General features: G+C 40.9%; 1 protein-coding gene across 2 annotated transcripts in view; it reads left to right on the top strand.

Annotated features, from left to right (window-relative positions):
• The first annotated feature begins 14132 nt into the window (after positions 1 to 14132).
• Positions 14133 to 16160, top strand: part of SNAP25 (synaptosome associated protein 25) — an 86017-nt gene continuing 83989 nt past the window's right edge. For both annotated transcript variants that reach the window (XM_066236043.1, XM_066236044.1), the window contains exon 1: positions 14133 to 14286. The gene's annotated coding sequence lies outside the window, so the exon portion shown is untranslated. The remainder of the gene's footprint in view (positions 14287 to 16160) is intronic.

Genomic DNA, 16160 nt, shown 5'->3' with positions numbered 1-16160 from the left:
TAAGAGAGGCCAGGTAACTTGATTTGCATAATTAAATCTGAGCAGGAGTGACACATGTCTCTTCCAGTGGGAGCACTTAAGTTCCTGTGCTCGGGTGATTCCCGTTCTCCCAACACTGACAGTCACGGAAGCCCTCACTGGAGTCTCCATCAGTGGAAATCCGTCAGTGACAATGAAGAACAAAGTCCCTGCTAATCTGTATTAGACAAGTAGCTAGAGGAAGAATAAACTGTTGTTAGGTTAAGCCATTATGAATATGAGGGCATTTATCATCGCAGTATAATCTAGCCCTCTCTGACTAATACATCATCCAAATTCAGGTCATGTGGTTCCAAAGGAAACAGTGGGGTTTGAGTCTTTCTCATTTTTATGACTAAAAATAGAAAAGCTACATCTAGTCAGACCAAAAATTAAAGGCAAAGGATCAAATATGAAAAAGTCTAACCTAGGCCTGATTTTTTATAGGCATTAAATGTAAGAAGAAAGAATAGCTTGTCCATGTGAGCATAAATGATATATAGAAAGATTTATTTAAAGTCTGGAGCCCTGATCAGTTGGCTCAGTGATAGAGCATCGGCCAGGCATGTGGAAGTCCTGGGTTCGAATTCTGGCCAGGGACCACACGAGAGGTGCCCATCTGCTTCTCCACCCTTCCCCTCTCTTTTCTCTCTATCTCTCTCCTCCCCTCCTGCAGCCAAGGCTCCATTGAAGCAAAGTAGGTCTGGGTGCTGAGGATGGATTCATGGCCTCTGCCTCAGGCACTAGAACATCTCCATTTGCAACGGAGCAACACCCCAGATGGGCCAAGCATCGCCCCATAGTGGGCTTGCCGAGTGAATCCCAGTCGAGCAAATGCAGGATTCTGTCTATCTGCTTCCTTGATTCTCACTTCAGAAAAATACCCAAAATAAATAAATAAACAAACAAACAAATAAATAAAAATTATAAAAATAAAGTCTGGATAAAATTGGGCCTCTTTTTCTGCTCAATTAAAGTAAAAAGAGAAAAAAAGATGAAGAAGAAAAGAAAATAGTATATAAGCTTTGTATTTCTAAGATGCTTTTCCTACAAAAGCCTTAAGTTTTTCATTCCCTTTTTTCTAGATATGCTGCTAAAAGAATATTTTTCCTTTAAGAATAAATAAACCATCAGAATTGACATCCAACTTGCTGAGTCACTTGCCTTCTGCTTGCGTCTTAACTACAGGGATCTAAAGGCAGAGGAAGAGAGAGAAGGAGAGAGACAGACAGAAAGAGAGGGACTGAGTCTGGAGAGACAGAATAAATTTAAGTCAAATGAAAAAAGCAAAAATAATCCTTGAAAAATTTGGCTAAGACATCTCTTTTCTTACTCTTTTGTGGTAACCCTGAATGTAAAATTTTAATAAAAACAATAAGGTTTGAGTTAGATTTTACTGGTGCAAAAAAGCAAAGTAATTAGAGTGAAAAGGCCCGTTTTTTCTTATCCCAGGGGCCTCCACTATTAGCTGTCTGAATTTTACAAAGTCAGCTCACTTTTCTGAGTCATGGTTTCCTCATTTCTAAAAAAGGGAAGAGTAAAACTTACCATATAAGTTGGTAGGGAAGATATAATGCTATAAAATAGATTGAAAGACAGAGGGAAGGGCCTGATACCAAACAGAGGTCAGAAAATGTGTCTCTTCTTCCACTCTCATGCCATCACTTGATTCTACCAGAAAGTTTCTCCATTAGGCTTCTTGAAGACTAGTTGCAGCTTGGCCCGTGGTACCACAGTGGTTAGAGCATTGAGATGAGAAACACTGAGGGCCCTGGTTTAAAACCCCGAGGTCACTGGCTAGAGTGCAGGCTCATCAGCTTGAGTGTGGGGCTTGCCAGCTTGAGCGCTGGATCATGAACATGATCCTAAGGTCACTAGCTTGAGCCCAAAGGTTGCTGTCTTGAGCTCCCTGGTCAAGGCATGTATTAAAAACAATCAATGAACAACTAAGGTGGAGCAATGATGAGTTGATGCTTTTCATCTCTGTCCTCCCCCACCATTAAAACTCTTTTTCAATGACATTGTTTTGCACCTCAATTCAAACTTTCTTGAAGCCAGACTTGACCTCGGACTTTTAATTATGTGAGCCATTATGTTCCCTTTTTGCCTACATTACTGTGCTTTAGATTTCTATGACTTGCAAACACAATCCCTAAATTACAAAATGTCTCATGTTCCAACCTTGGCTTGACACAGCGGCCAGTCTCTCTTTCACTCTCATTTAATGTTTTCAATAATATCGATCTAATTTTTTACATTCTCTATCTGGTAATTCATCTTTTTAATGTTTTTCTTTGGTTCTTTGGACAAGAGTTCTTTTAGTTCTTGAACATATGATATTTATAATTACTGATTTAAAATATTTCACCAGTTAGTCCAATGCTTAGGTGTTCTCAGGGGAAGTTTCTGTTAATGTTTTTTTGCCGGTTTATGAGACTTATTTCTTGAAATGTTTCCATAGTTAGTTAAAAACTGGACATTTTAAATAGTATAATGTGTGTCTCCCCTATACACCAATGTTACGAATTTGATCCCCGGGAGGACGCATACAAGAATCAACCAATGAATGCATAAATAGGTAAAATGTCAAATCAATGTTTTTCTTTCTCTCTCTCTCTCTCTCTTCTTTCCTCTCTCTAAAAATCAATTTAATTAATTAATTAATTAAGTCTGGCAACACTAGAAATTAAATTCTGCCATACACACACGCCTCCCAGCATTTGCTATTGCCACGGTTTGTGACTTAACATAAACCACTTCTATAAAGTCTGTTTTCTTTGTTGTGGTGGCCTGAAGTCTCTGCTTGGCTGAGTGATCAGCAAATAAATGAATGGATTTCCTTAAATGCTTTGCACCAATAAATCTCACAGTCTTTGTAGAGAAGCTCAGTGTTTTAGGATAGTGTTTCAACACTCTGGAAAGCAGTTTACCACACTGCCTTAGCTTTTGCTTCATGCTTATGCAGAGTGTCAAGGTCATGCAGAGAATGGAACCTTCTCAGATCCTTCCTGGGCATGACCATAGTCCTATGCACAAATGTGTGATTTTCTAGAGTGCCAGAAACACATTGTAGCTTTTCAAAGCCCCTATGGACATCTCATTTCTCAGCATTTCCTTCTAAGTTCTTTTGGTCAGCTTCTTGTTTGCCCCAATTGTTACCACTGCCTCAGGCAGCTGTTATATTAAACATTTGCTGCTGATTGTTTTTGACAAATACCCTGGGAAAACACTGTTCGCACTGATTGAGTTCTGAGTCATGTCAAATGAAGATAAGCCTTGAGAGTGGTAGTTTCCAGAAAACTTCCCAAAAGGTCAAGTAATGACAATTCGCTCTGGATAGAAAGCTCCAAATAAATTATACCCCTCTCCATTGGCATCTAGGCTATAATGGAACCAGGGAAAGGGAATGGTAACAGGGAAAGTAAGTGCCACAAAGTTTGCTATTCTTACATAGATTCAGACATTTTCTTAAATAAATGCTCCTCAGATTATTGTAAGCCTTTTTGTTAATTCCCAGAGTTTCAAAAATATTGATTTGGACCATTTTTGCTGGTACTTTCATTGCTTTTATGGAGGAACAGATTTTGGAGGACCTTACTCCACCATTCCAAAAGTGGCTCTCCTATTGTGACAATTTTATTCTTAAAATGTTGACTCCAACAGGCCTCCTGTCCAGATGTCAGCTTTCACATCTCACTTTTCAATTTTAATTCATACTCTGTCCTTAGCATTGCCTAGAAAAACAAAGGGGTTGAAAATACATTTCACAGACTACTTTTTTCTTCTCCACTAAAAGTAGATGCTATTTGATAAAATGAAGAAACAAGTTTTTAGAATTTCCAGGACATTATGAGATATACACTGCAGTTACATGGAAAAAATTTTTAAATAAAATCATGTATTTTACTTTTTATCCTTCCCCAAAGCAACCATCTTTAGATATTTTAGTTTTAAGTTCTTCTTGGTGTTAATAACCTTAATTTGAAATAATATACATCTATTTCTTGATTTACCACTTTGGATACTATGTATTAACTCTCTCATTTAAAGATTAAAACATGATATAATTGACTCTTCCTTATTTGAACACCCATATTTTGTTACATATATTAATTTTGATTTTCTGTTGGTTAATTTCATAATATTGTATATAACTTTATGTATAATTATATAATTAAACTTTTTTTATTCTATTAATATTATACTAATTCTCTTAATGCTTTATCATGTAAAGTGAGTAAATTGGGGCCCGTACATAATATTATACCTCTTCACCTTGTACACTCCCAGCTGCATCTTTTAACTAGCATGTTACGACAGTTATACCACCACTTTTATGTATTAGACTTCATAGAATTTAGATTCTGTTTGGTAAAGATCATTATTTTTTGTGTTTGTACTACAGCATGATTATAAAGTTTAAAAGTCAATAAATAGCCCTGGCCAGGTGGTTCAGTGGTAGAGTGTTGGCCTGGTGTGTGAAAGCCCCAGGTTCAATTCCTGGTCAGGGCACACAAGAAGCGACCATCTGCTTCTCTCCTCTCCCTGCCCCCATCGCTCTATCTCTCTTTCTCTCCCACAGCCATAGCTCAAATGATTCAAACAAAGTTGGCCCCAGGCACTGAGGATGGCTCCATGGCCTTGCCTTAGGCACTAAAATAGCTCGGTTGCCAAGCAAAGAAGCAGCAACACAGACAGCCAGAGCATCACCTGGTAGGGAGGAGGCTTGCCAGGTAGATCCTGTGGGAGCACACGCAGGAGTCTGTTTCTGCCTTCCCACTTCTCACTTAATAAAAAAAAGTCAACAAATAGCATTTACAGCATTATGGTTGTATAAATACTATACACTGAAGAACTAGGTAAAGTTTTTAGATATTCCTATGTCACTAAGTCTTCACACAAAGAAAATAATCAAAGAGAAAGGACATTTAGGAGATCTTTCCTTAACTGCATCAAAAATTGTTCAAGGCCCTGACCAGTTGGCTCAGTGGTAGAGCATCGTCGGCCTGGCGTGCAGGAGTCCCGGGTTCGATTCCTGGCCAGGGTACACAGGAGAAGCGCCCATCTGCTTCTCCACCCCTCCCCCTTTCCTTCCTCTCTGTCTCTCTCTTCTCCTTCCGCTGCCAGGGCTCCATTGGAGCAAAGTTGGCCCGGGCGCTGAGAATGGCTCTGTGGCCTCTGCCTCAGGCGCTAGAATGGCTCTGGATGCAACAGAGCAACGCCCCAGATGGGTGGAGTATCGCCCCCTGGTGGGCATGCTGGGTGGGTCCCGGTCGGGCGCATGTGGGAGTCTGTCAGACTGCCTCCCCATTTCCAACTTCAGAAAATACAATAAATAAATAAATAAATAAATAAATAAATAAATAAATAAATAAATGAAAATTGTTCGAAATTGTGTCATATTTGAACCAAAAATGCATGTGATAACTTCTTTGTTTTCTTGCATTTGTTAACCTTTTATTTTTTTATTGTTATTAGAAAAGGTCTATGTTGTTGTCAGACTAATGATAAGATCATCCTTTTAAATTACACTATTTGTTTGAACTGATTTATTTTTATATTTGCTTCCAATCTTTGATTTTTTGAAAATAAATTCTACATTAGTTCTAATATTTACCAAATCCCTCATTTTGTGAGTTATTGTTTTTGCTGAGCTACAATCCTCAGAAATTGTTTTCTCTTGCAGAGAAAGTGCATAGGAAGTAAACTTCCTGAATCTGTGTATGTTTGGAAATGCCTTTATTCTGTCCTTCATTCTTTATTAACATTTTGGCTTGGCATAAACTTATAGACTAAAATTTATTTTTCTTCCAACACTTGAAGACTCATTCTGTTGACCTCTACCATCTGGATTTGCAGATGAGAAGTCTGATATTGGTGTGATTCATATTTTTTTGTAAGCAACCATCCTTTTCTCCTCTATACTGGCTCTTAAAATCTTCCCCCAAAGAAAGTGGAAAATTATTCAAAAGAAGAAGCATATTTATTATGCAGTACTAACTCATCAGTGAATAAAACTTATCTTGTCTTAATAATGGCTGACTGATTATTTAATAACAAGTCTTGGCATTAAAAAGATGGTGAGAAGAAAAAGAGATGATATAAGAGAGCTTGATTATCATTGACTATAATAAATGATAGTCTATTTTATAAATCAAGAATTATTTAGAAACAAAAAGAATTTACCCAAAAAGAAATGCTCATATCATTGAAAATTATTGCCTCTTGGAAAAAGGTATAAATAAAAAATACAAACAAATATATAATCTCAAAATGAGGAAAGTTCTGTGAGGAAAAATAATTCAGGTTAAGAGAATAAAGAATGATAGTAAATCAGAGGTTAGCAGGTATAGCTAGTTTAGATTGTCAGAGGAGTCTCTTTTGAAAAAGTAGATTTTTGAGAAAGTGAGATATGAGAAGTCTGGGGAACTGTTTCAGTTAAAGGTAGTAAAAATGCAAAGGTCCTGAGGTGGGAATGAGCTTGGTTATATAATGAGTGACCAGAGGCTAGTGTGATTGTAATGGAGATAAGTTAGTATTAGGAAATGAGTTTGGAGATGTAGCCAGAAGCCTGACCTTGTAGGTTAAGACAAGGACTTCTAAGTATTATAGAACCCATTAAACATTTTAAGAAATAGTTGTGTTTTAACAGTATTATTATGGCAGCTATGGCAAAATAGCAAATAGAAGGCAAAATTTAGAGGCTACTGTTATAGCCCAAGTAAGACATGATGATGGCTTAAAAAATTAAGCTAGGATCTGTGGAGGGCTGAGAAGTGGCTCAACTTGGAAAATGTGCTGAAAGTAGAGCGATCTTTGCTCATGGGTTACCTAGGCATGGGAAAGAGATCCGTGAAATAAGACAAGATTTTCATCCTGAGGAAGGAGCTGACATTTACTAATATAGGTGACACCAGGAAGAGAAGCCACTTTGGAGTTAAAAATCACAAATTCTACATTTTATATGGTTGGTTACATATCTACATTTGCTTTATATTTAAGGGCTAGTATTGAGTGGGTAGTTGGATACTCAAGCTGGAATTCAGGAGATAAATTAGGGCTAAATTTTTAAATATGAGAGTATTAACATATAGATGCTATTTGAGGTTCTAGAATTGGATAAAATTACCAAGAAATGAGAGTGTGTGGATAAAGAGAAGCCAGAAAAAGGAGGCTGAAACTGAAATACTTCTGAATGCTAGTATAATAAACAGGACACTTGGTGAGATCGTCAATTACAAATGAAGAAGAGAAGAAGTAGAGAAAATCAATTGACATGCTTTTAATCTTTCAGATAAGAGTATCCAGTAAGAAGCTAGAAATATGACTCAGAAGCTCATGAGAGAAGATGGGACTAGGAATGTAAAATTAACAGTCATACTTATGTAAATGATGGTTAAACTCAAGGGCATAGATCAGGATTTTTCAAGACAATATGTGATGGAAGGAATGGGACATTGGGTTCTCTTGATGTACACGGTCAGTACAGGAGTCTGGAAAATCAATCAGAATTCTCACATTTTAATTGGAATTTAAAATAATAATTACTTTTATACATACTTCAGAGAATTGTGAGAATAAAATGAGATCATGTGTGTGAGAGCTTTAGAATTTGTACGGGCTATATAATTGTGAGCTGTTCAATACCCTTTCCTCTGGCTTAGAGTATAGAAGTTTTCATGGTAGAGAGTCGGGACACATTCCACGGACATATGGAGCTCCCAGAGGGCTTGTGTGGGGCTCAGGGACATGTCCAGCTTAACCTGCTGAGCACCACAATTTCTCTGCTTCAACCCATCTGCTATGGAAAATGAGGAGCCAACAAAGAAAGGAGAGAAGCAGAGGTGAGGGCTCCTGAGAGAGCACTTTAAGAAATGAAATGATTGCTGCAGAATGTCAGGTAAAGCCAGAAGTTAAGAAAGATGGAGCTCGTTGAATATGGCCAAGAGATCATTGATGCTATTTGCTGAGATATTAGTGTGCTTGCCCAGCCTGTAGCCTATTAGCTAATAGAATGATCCAAGATATCCTTGCTTTATTCCCAGCCAAAATCCTGAATTATTCCTCAACCCTTCTCAGCATGATTTTCACTGCAGGAGTTGTTGGCCCTTGGAATCCATTTCTACTTAAAACCTCATATTATCCCCCTCAAAACCAGTGGTCAACATTGCTGTTCTGCCATGACTCCTGGCTGACCCTCTCAAGTATTTTTGAGTGCAACTGCTTACCCAATTCTTACTTATGCTCCTTATTAGGTATTGACCTCTGAATTCCCTGCTTGATTGTATTTGTCATTCTTCTTTTGAATATGTTGCTTCTGCTTACTCCAGGTAATCATATTGCCACACTAGGTGCCTCTCTTGGAATTCACCCAAATCAACACTCGTGGTCAGTATTCCACAGACTCATAGAGTTAGCAAATGGACCCGTAAAGCTGCTAATGAAAAAAGTCATACACAAACCACAATTTGTTGAAGCCTAGAGGTTAGCTGTAAGGCGAAGGTGTGATAGTTAATTCTATGTCATCTTGAATGGGCCAGATGCTCAGATATGTGGTCAAACATTATTCCGGGTGTTTCTATAAGGGTGTCTTTGGTTGAGATTAATATTTAAATCCATAGAACGAGTAAAGCAGGTTGTCCTCCCTAACATAAAGGGACTCATCCAGTCAGTAAAAGCCTGAATAGAACAAAAAGGCTGATTCTCCCCAGAGCTAGAGAAAACTACTCTTGCCTGACAGCCTTTAAACGGGGACCTGGCTTTTTCCTTCAGATTCAAACTAAAACAACTGCCCTTCCTGGGTCTGGAGCCTGCTGGCCTCGACTAGAACGACACCACTATTAGTTCTCCTGGGTTTCCAACCTGCCAACTCTCCCTGTAGATCTTGAGACTTGTCTGCCTCGATAATCACATGAGCCAGTTCCTTACGATAAATCTCTTCACATACAGAGAGAGAAAGGAGGGGGAGAAAATGTGTGTGCATATATTCATGTGTGTGAGTGATCACAAGCACAAGCAGACACTCAGCCATGTTATCAGTTCTATTTCTCTGGAGACCCCTAACTAATGCAGGAGGGTTGGAAGAGTCTGCACTAAAGCACAGTGATTATGAACTTGAGCACAGGGGTTCAAATTCCAGCCATACCATATAGTAGCTGTACCCTTGGTGAGGTTATTTAACTTCTCTAATTTTCTTTCTTTTTTTTTTTTTTTTCTGTATTTTTCTGAAGCTGGAAACGGGGAGAGACAGTCAGACTCCCGCATGTGCCCGACCGGGATCCACCCGGCACGCCCACCAGGGGGCGATGCTCTGCCCCTCCGGGGCGTCGCTCTGTCGAGACCAGAGCCACTCTAGCGCCTGGGGCAGAGGCCAAGGAGCCATCCCCAGAGCCCGGGCCATCTTTGCTCCAATGGAGCCTTGGCTGCGGGAGGGAAAGAGAGAGACAGAGAGGAAGGAGAGGGGGAGGGGTGGAGAAGCAGATGGGCGCTTCTCCTGTGTGCCCTGGCCGGGAATCAAACCCGGAACTTCTGCACGCCAGGCCGACGCTCTACCACTGAGCCAACCGGCCAGGGCCTCTAATTTTCAATTCCTTTCTCTGTTCTACCTAAATCCCGACATACTTCCGTGCCAAGCATATGACAGGTAGTAGATGTTGAGAAATTGAGTGAATTAATATAGATAAAGAAATCACGGTCTAGAGCCATTAAATGATACATATCTAGGTAGTAGCTAACAAAAAGAATATTAACTCTCCATATTAAAGCAGTAGCATGTCATTACTTAGAGAAAGTTAAGAAGCTCATCAAATTGATATATTTATTTTATTAACGAATACTTCATAATGCAGACATGATGATCCAAGTACTTCACAATTTTCTTTTGAGTTAGTTATAATTATTGTCCCCATTTTACCTATGATATAACTGAGGTAAGGAGAGGATACAGAGCTAATAATATTCTTAAAAGACTAACTGAAGGAATCCTGTGATCCCTTTCAAAGAGCCTTTTTTTTTTTTTTTTTGAGGTTTTCTCATTTTGGTTACTATTTCCTCCTTTCTTCCAGGCCTAATTGTCACAAGGTTCTTCCTCCTTACTCGACCACATACGTGTTTCAACATCAGGATTCATTTATGTATAAAAGAGAGCCTATAATTTTGATGCATTAAGGAACAGAAATATGGAAGCACCCAGCTTCTGGCTGCTGAGCACTCTCCTTCTTTCCTACAATTCTGTTCTTAGTAAAGAACAAAGTGGTATTTAAAATTCTGAGTGTGCAGTCTTTTTTTTTTTTCCCCCCTCAGCGTAGCAAGCCGGAAACAGAAACCAAAATTCCTGGTTAACTGTCTACCTCTCACAAGATATGTCCCTCTCTCAGAGGCTTCAGGGGACCGAAATAACCTAGGGAATTTAGATCGAAAGCATGTAAGCTTTTGACAGGCACTATTAGGTCACCATCTGTAAATGCGCTAGGGGCTGAGATAAAGAATGGAAGAACTATAAAGAGAAAGTGGCAAATAAGGCATGTGGAAAGCTTAGGAATCAGTTGATCTGTCAGATTTTATATTCTTGTGCCCTCACATGGCTTTGAGATATTGTCAGAGGGTAGCAGGCATGTCCCAAGGGGGCACCTGAGAGAGGAGGGTTCTGAGTTGGGTGCTTTCTAAATGACTTGGAAATTGACTTTGGAAAGATCACATGATACTTTATAAAAGCTTTTATTCTTCTTCTTTATGGAGTTGTAATTATTGATTCAACCATGAATCTTGCACTTTACCTGGGAGATATAAACCAAATACCTTGGATCTAGAGCTGTAATACTGTGAGGCATGATGTACCAAGAAAAGCTGTCAGAGACTGAATTAGCATAGTGTAAATAGCCATCCAGCAGAGCAGGCAATTTTCTCATTACTCATCAAATGATTTCCTAAGCATTAGTTACTCTACGTACGTGTTGAATCTTTGTAGAATAACTCACAGGTAGCTGAATCATTTCAGAGCAAATTTTTCATCACCTTCCTTCTCTGTGGGATTTAGAGTTTTATAGGCCCTGAATAACACGAATCGGCTCATTCTCTATTGGTAAGGATGACTATGGATTTTTTAAAAACAACCATTGAGAAAGCCCTATGAGAAAGTCTTCATTATTGTATTAAAAATATATTTAGGGCTATCTGGTCACCTTTAGTAAATTTATATTTATCCAATGTCTATGTGTCTCAAATTAGCCTGCTACCTTTCCCAGAACAAGATAAAGAACCTCTCAAAACTTACAATTTTAAACACAAGCACAGGAGAATGGAAAATGCTGCTGGCACTGTGAGATAATCCTGTAAGGCCTGTAATATTTTCTGTGATGCTGTGAATCAGCTTCTCTCCTCTTATCTGTAATTTTTAAAGATGTCAGTGTGGGGAATCAGCAGTTGAAAACTGAATACCAAGTCAGTCCCCCCTCCTGCATACACACACAGCTTTTGCTGCAGGATAAGAATACATCACTGACATAGTTGTTTTTGTTTTTTTTTTTAATTCTGGAAAATCCCCCACCTCCTCCATTTCTTCACAAAACTTTCTACTGAACGACTTTCAATCTGAGGGCTGTAAACATGTTTTATCTCTCCCCACTGCGGGCTTCTTCTCCCGAGCTTCCACATTCTAAAACAGTGTCACATTTAAGAAGAGAATCCTGTCTATAAAGGATGTTGTAGTGACATTGCATTCATGGCCACTTTGCCCAGCCTATATTTCTCTTTGCTTCATGATAAGAGTAAGAAGCAATTAAGTGACTAAAGACCAAAGACCTCGCAGATTTTGTTCTTCTTTATTGTATAAGTATCTTAAATGTTTAATGAATATTTAAGCAAACAAATTCCAGCAACATGCCTTGTTTTAGGAGTCCAGCTTTAATAAAAATTCAAACACTATTTGTTAATTATTATTGAAAACATCAATTTTCAAAATACCCTTTGGGTCAAGGAATCTTTTTTTTTTTCTTTTTTTAAGACAGGGACAGAGAGAGAGACAGAGAGAGGGACAGAGAGGGACAGACAGGAAGGGAGAGAGATGAGAAACATCAATTCTTTGTTGGTGCTCCTTAGTTGTTCACTGATTGCTTTCTCATATGTGCCTTGACCACGGGGTTACAGCATAGCAAGTTGACCCCTTGCTCAAGCCAGCGACCATGGGGTTATGTCTAAGATCCCACACTCAAGCCAGCGGCCCTGCGCTCAAGCTGGTGAGCTGTATTCAAGCCAGCAACCTCGGGGTTTTGAACCTGGGTCCTCTGCATACCAGTTCAATGCTCTATCCACTGCGCCACCGTCTGGTCAGGCTGGGTTTTGGGTTTTTCTCTTTAAGAAACAATGGCTTCTTATTTCAAATAAAAGCATCCTTTACTAAATTCTTAAAGATTGGTTTACTCTAACCCTCTCACCCCCACGCCATGAAGAACTCTGTTTTCCTCCTCTTCTGGGATTCATTCTTATTGTCTCTCTCCTTCTTTGCTTCCTTCTCTCCTTCTCCCTCTCTTAGGCCCCTCTCTCCTATAGTGTGCTATTAAAAACCTAAGCTTGATTCTCAGGCCAGTGAGCGTGTGTGTGTGTGTGTGTGTGTGTGTGTGTGTGTGTGTGTCTGTGTGTGTGTGTGTGTGTGTTCCTGTGCGCCTGCGATAGGAATGTGTGTGCTGGGGATGGGGAAAGGAGGAGTGAGTTGTTTTCCTGGACCTGAGACAAGGATTTTCCATTGCCTAAAAGAGGCCATCAAGTTTCAACATTGCAAGGCACGACTTCTAAATCACGTCCTTCCCGGAAAAGTACAAACAGTTCCTCAGCCGAGGTCCCCCACCTCCCACACGCTTCCCAGCTCACCCTCCCGTCGTAGATCCCCGCGACAGCCTCCCAAACACCTGTGAGTCATCCAGAGAGGCTGCCACCGCGGATCTATTTGCATATCTTCCCTCTCTCTAGGAGCCTAAGGCGCTAGAATGAAGGGCAGTTAGGATTATTGCTTTATGATTATTATTTTTAATCTGTCATCTGACCACACAAGTAGCCTTTCTCTGCCACGCCCTGGGGTGAGCATCAGAGGACCCCCAAGCCAGCTTCAAGCCAGCTACCCAGACGCACCAACCCAACCGTCAGAATTTTGTAGCGTCCCAGCGATCTTTGAACCCGCAGCCCTCTGCATCCCCTCCCCCCCCGGAAGTCTGGACGTTTCTATAAGACGTGTACGTGCCTCTGTGGACTATTCCTAAGAAACCCAATATAAAAATCCAGGCTCTGATTGCAAATTTAACCGAAAAAAAAAACCCCACAAACAGCGTCATCATTTTGCCCTCTGCAAACAAGTCTTAAGACTTGAACTCCAGGAAACCCACGCTGTTTGGGTTAATTACCTTCCCTTCTCCTTTCTCTCAACTCATTTGTTATCGCTCAGCGATAATTGCTCTGACGTACTTTAAAATAACGTGTGCGACTCTCTCTCCCCCAACTGACCACGTTAGTGCGAACTCCAAGCCCTCGATGCTGCTTTGATATAACGAAGAAATCGCTCATAAAAATAGCAACTTACGTACGTAGTCTCTCCATATTTGGAGCTAGTGAGGGTTGACAGTGATGCCCCTTCGGACCCTCTTCTTTAGAAAAAAGAAATTGCAGTTGAAATCCCCCCTCTCCAGTCCCCGCTTTCTACTCCCTCCCCTCTTCTATGACTCAAGGAGACTCAACTCACCAGGGGAAATTTTTGATATATCATCGCATAATATAATATATATATATACACATATATATCACACATACGCACACACATACATACATACACATATATGAACACCACATATACAAACAATGACAGAAAACAGGTAGCGAGATAAACGTGTTTGTACGAGACCGGGTGTTAAAATGGAGTTATAGGAATAGTCCTGTTTGTGTGTTTATAAAAGACTATATAATACAAAGGTTTGCAGTAAAGCGCACAGGGAGCTGAGTCAAGCGCTGGGCACCTCGAGATCCTCTCCTCTCACCCCCAGCCTCTGCCCGCCCTCCCTCCTCCCTCTAATAGACTTCCCCCCGCCCCTCCAGAAGATGGCTATTAAAAGCTGCTGACGTCAAAAGGGACGGCCATCTTTGATGAGGGCAGAGCTCACGTTGCATTGAAGAAGAAACCTTAGGGAGGTCAGTTGCTGTCTTTCCTTCCCTCCCTGCTCGGCGGCGGCTCCTCCACACTTGCAACCTGCAGGGGCCAGGCGAACACCACCCTCTGGAGAAGCCAAGGTAAGGAGCCCACTCCTCGGGTCGTGGATCTAGCTGGTGGCTGCCTACCCAGAGGGGACCACAGCTGGGCAGACCAAGAGAACTTGGGCAAATGTGCGCCTAGGGTGCGGTATTTTGTGTGTGCGCGTCTGGCTAGACTCCCGCCGGGGCTTTATAAAGTATTTTCGAGGTGAGCTGCTTGGGGAAGGGATGAATGGGGACGGTGCAGATGGAGCGATTGAGGAGAAGCGCAAGGATACGTGCTGAATAACAACTTACTCTTTTGAAACAGTAGTGGGATCCTCTCTCTTCCATTTTGCGATGCAGTTTTCTGAGGTTGCTGTTTTATTTTTCTTTTCTGTAGACCAAAATAAACAAACCCTGTCGTTTTTGACCCTATTATTATGATTTATATTGACGTTAGGGCGCTATTACCCAAGAAAGAATTAGGCAAATGGTAGGGTGTGGGCGCTGATAAAGCGAAAGGAGAAGGGGGAGTTCCCGCCCCGGGCAAGCAGAGCCGCAGCAGCGACAGCAGCCTCCATGCCCTACGGACTTGATTTATGCCGCCTGCTCCTCGGCAACTGCGGGCTGGCGGGCGGCGGGCGGGTCGTGCTGGATGGGAGGGTTCTGTGGAGAGCCGGTGGGGGTGGGCTAGCCTAGGGGACTGCGGCGGAGCGCACTCAGCACCCTGGACAGCAACACCGGGGGCCCGCGCTGGCACCCTCCACCTTTCAGCACCGCGAACAGCGGTCCGGCCACAGCGTCGGTCGTATCTGCGGCAGAGATGCCTGGCCAGGGATCGCGTTCCAGGGCTGCAGGCCAAATTGCCTCTTTGAGACCGGGGTCTTACAGGGACCCCTAATAAAGCAGGCATAATAGGTTTTAAAAAAAGAAATAAAATAAAAAATAAATCCTGTCCACAGAGACTCCTTTCCAGGCAATTACCTGCTCTCATCCTCTCAGCCCCTGCATAGCTTCAAAAATATAATAGTCTACTTGTGGAAATTTTGGGGTGTCCTCCTCCCCACTTTGTAGGTAGAATATAAACACATTTTAGAAAAAAAAAAACTTCTTTTATCCTCCAGTTATATGTCAAGGGTTGTGTTTGTTTTTGTTTTTAGCACAGAGTAGACCTGTCTACAGATCTTAGGTGGGCATGAATGAGGTATATAGGAAGATGCCCATATCATCCGTATATATTTCTATTTGACAAAAAATATGGGGGTAGTTGAACTAAGCAGAATCAACTTTAAGAATGAATCCTTCTTCCTCTTCTTTCTCCCCCATCCTTATACATGTCTGAAAAAAATATTCCAGGTCCTAGAGGGTATAGATTTAACCCTTTGGCTATGGTTTCAGAGTGAGTGGAAGCGTTTCCTATGGATATTGCTTATCTCAGGTGGGTCTTTTCTGATGTTGACAGTGTTAAGACTGGTTTTCCTTGAGAGAATCCAGCAGTGTCCTTCAGGGGGATGTGGTGAAAGGTCCATGGTGTCAGATTGAAATTGGACTCTGACCTAAAGATCTACTGCAATTTCTATGACAGCACTGCGGGATTTGGCTAAGGTGATGATAGTGCTTGAACCATTCTCTACTCCGAGACTTAGAGCCTCTAAGTGAACACAAATTATCACAGAGATATTTCTAGCTATTTGCTGTAAGTAAAATTTACATAAAATGAGCAGGAGCAAAATCAGACTATTTGAGTGGTTGTTAAAAAAACAGTAATAGTATGTTATGTAAGAATATATACAGCGCATTAAAGAAATGCTATCATGATCCCCTGAAAAGCCTCAAAATAAGGTCTCGAATTCAGTTAGTTACAACTCCAATCATTTTTATACAAGAGATGCTAAAATGTCCTGTCCACATAGGAAAGGCACTCTCTCTTA

Source organism: Saccopteryx bilineata, chromosome 6, assembly GCF_036850765.1.
Source record: "Saccopteryx bilineata isolate mSacBil1 chromosome 6, mSacBil1_pri_phased_curated, whole genome shotgun sequence".
Classification (NCBI taxonomy): Eukaryota; Metazoa; Chordata; class Mammalia; order Chiroptera; family Emballonuridae; genus Saccopteryx; species Saccopteryx bilineata.
The sequence above is the reverse complement of the archived record's forward strand: the minus strand, read 5'-3'. Positions and strand labels throughout refer to the sequence as shown.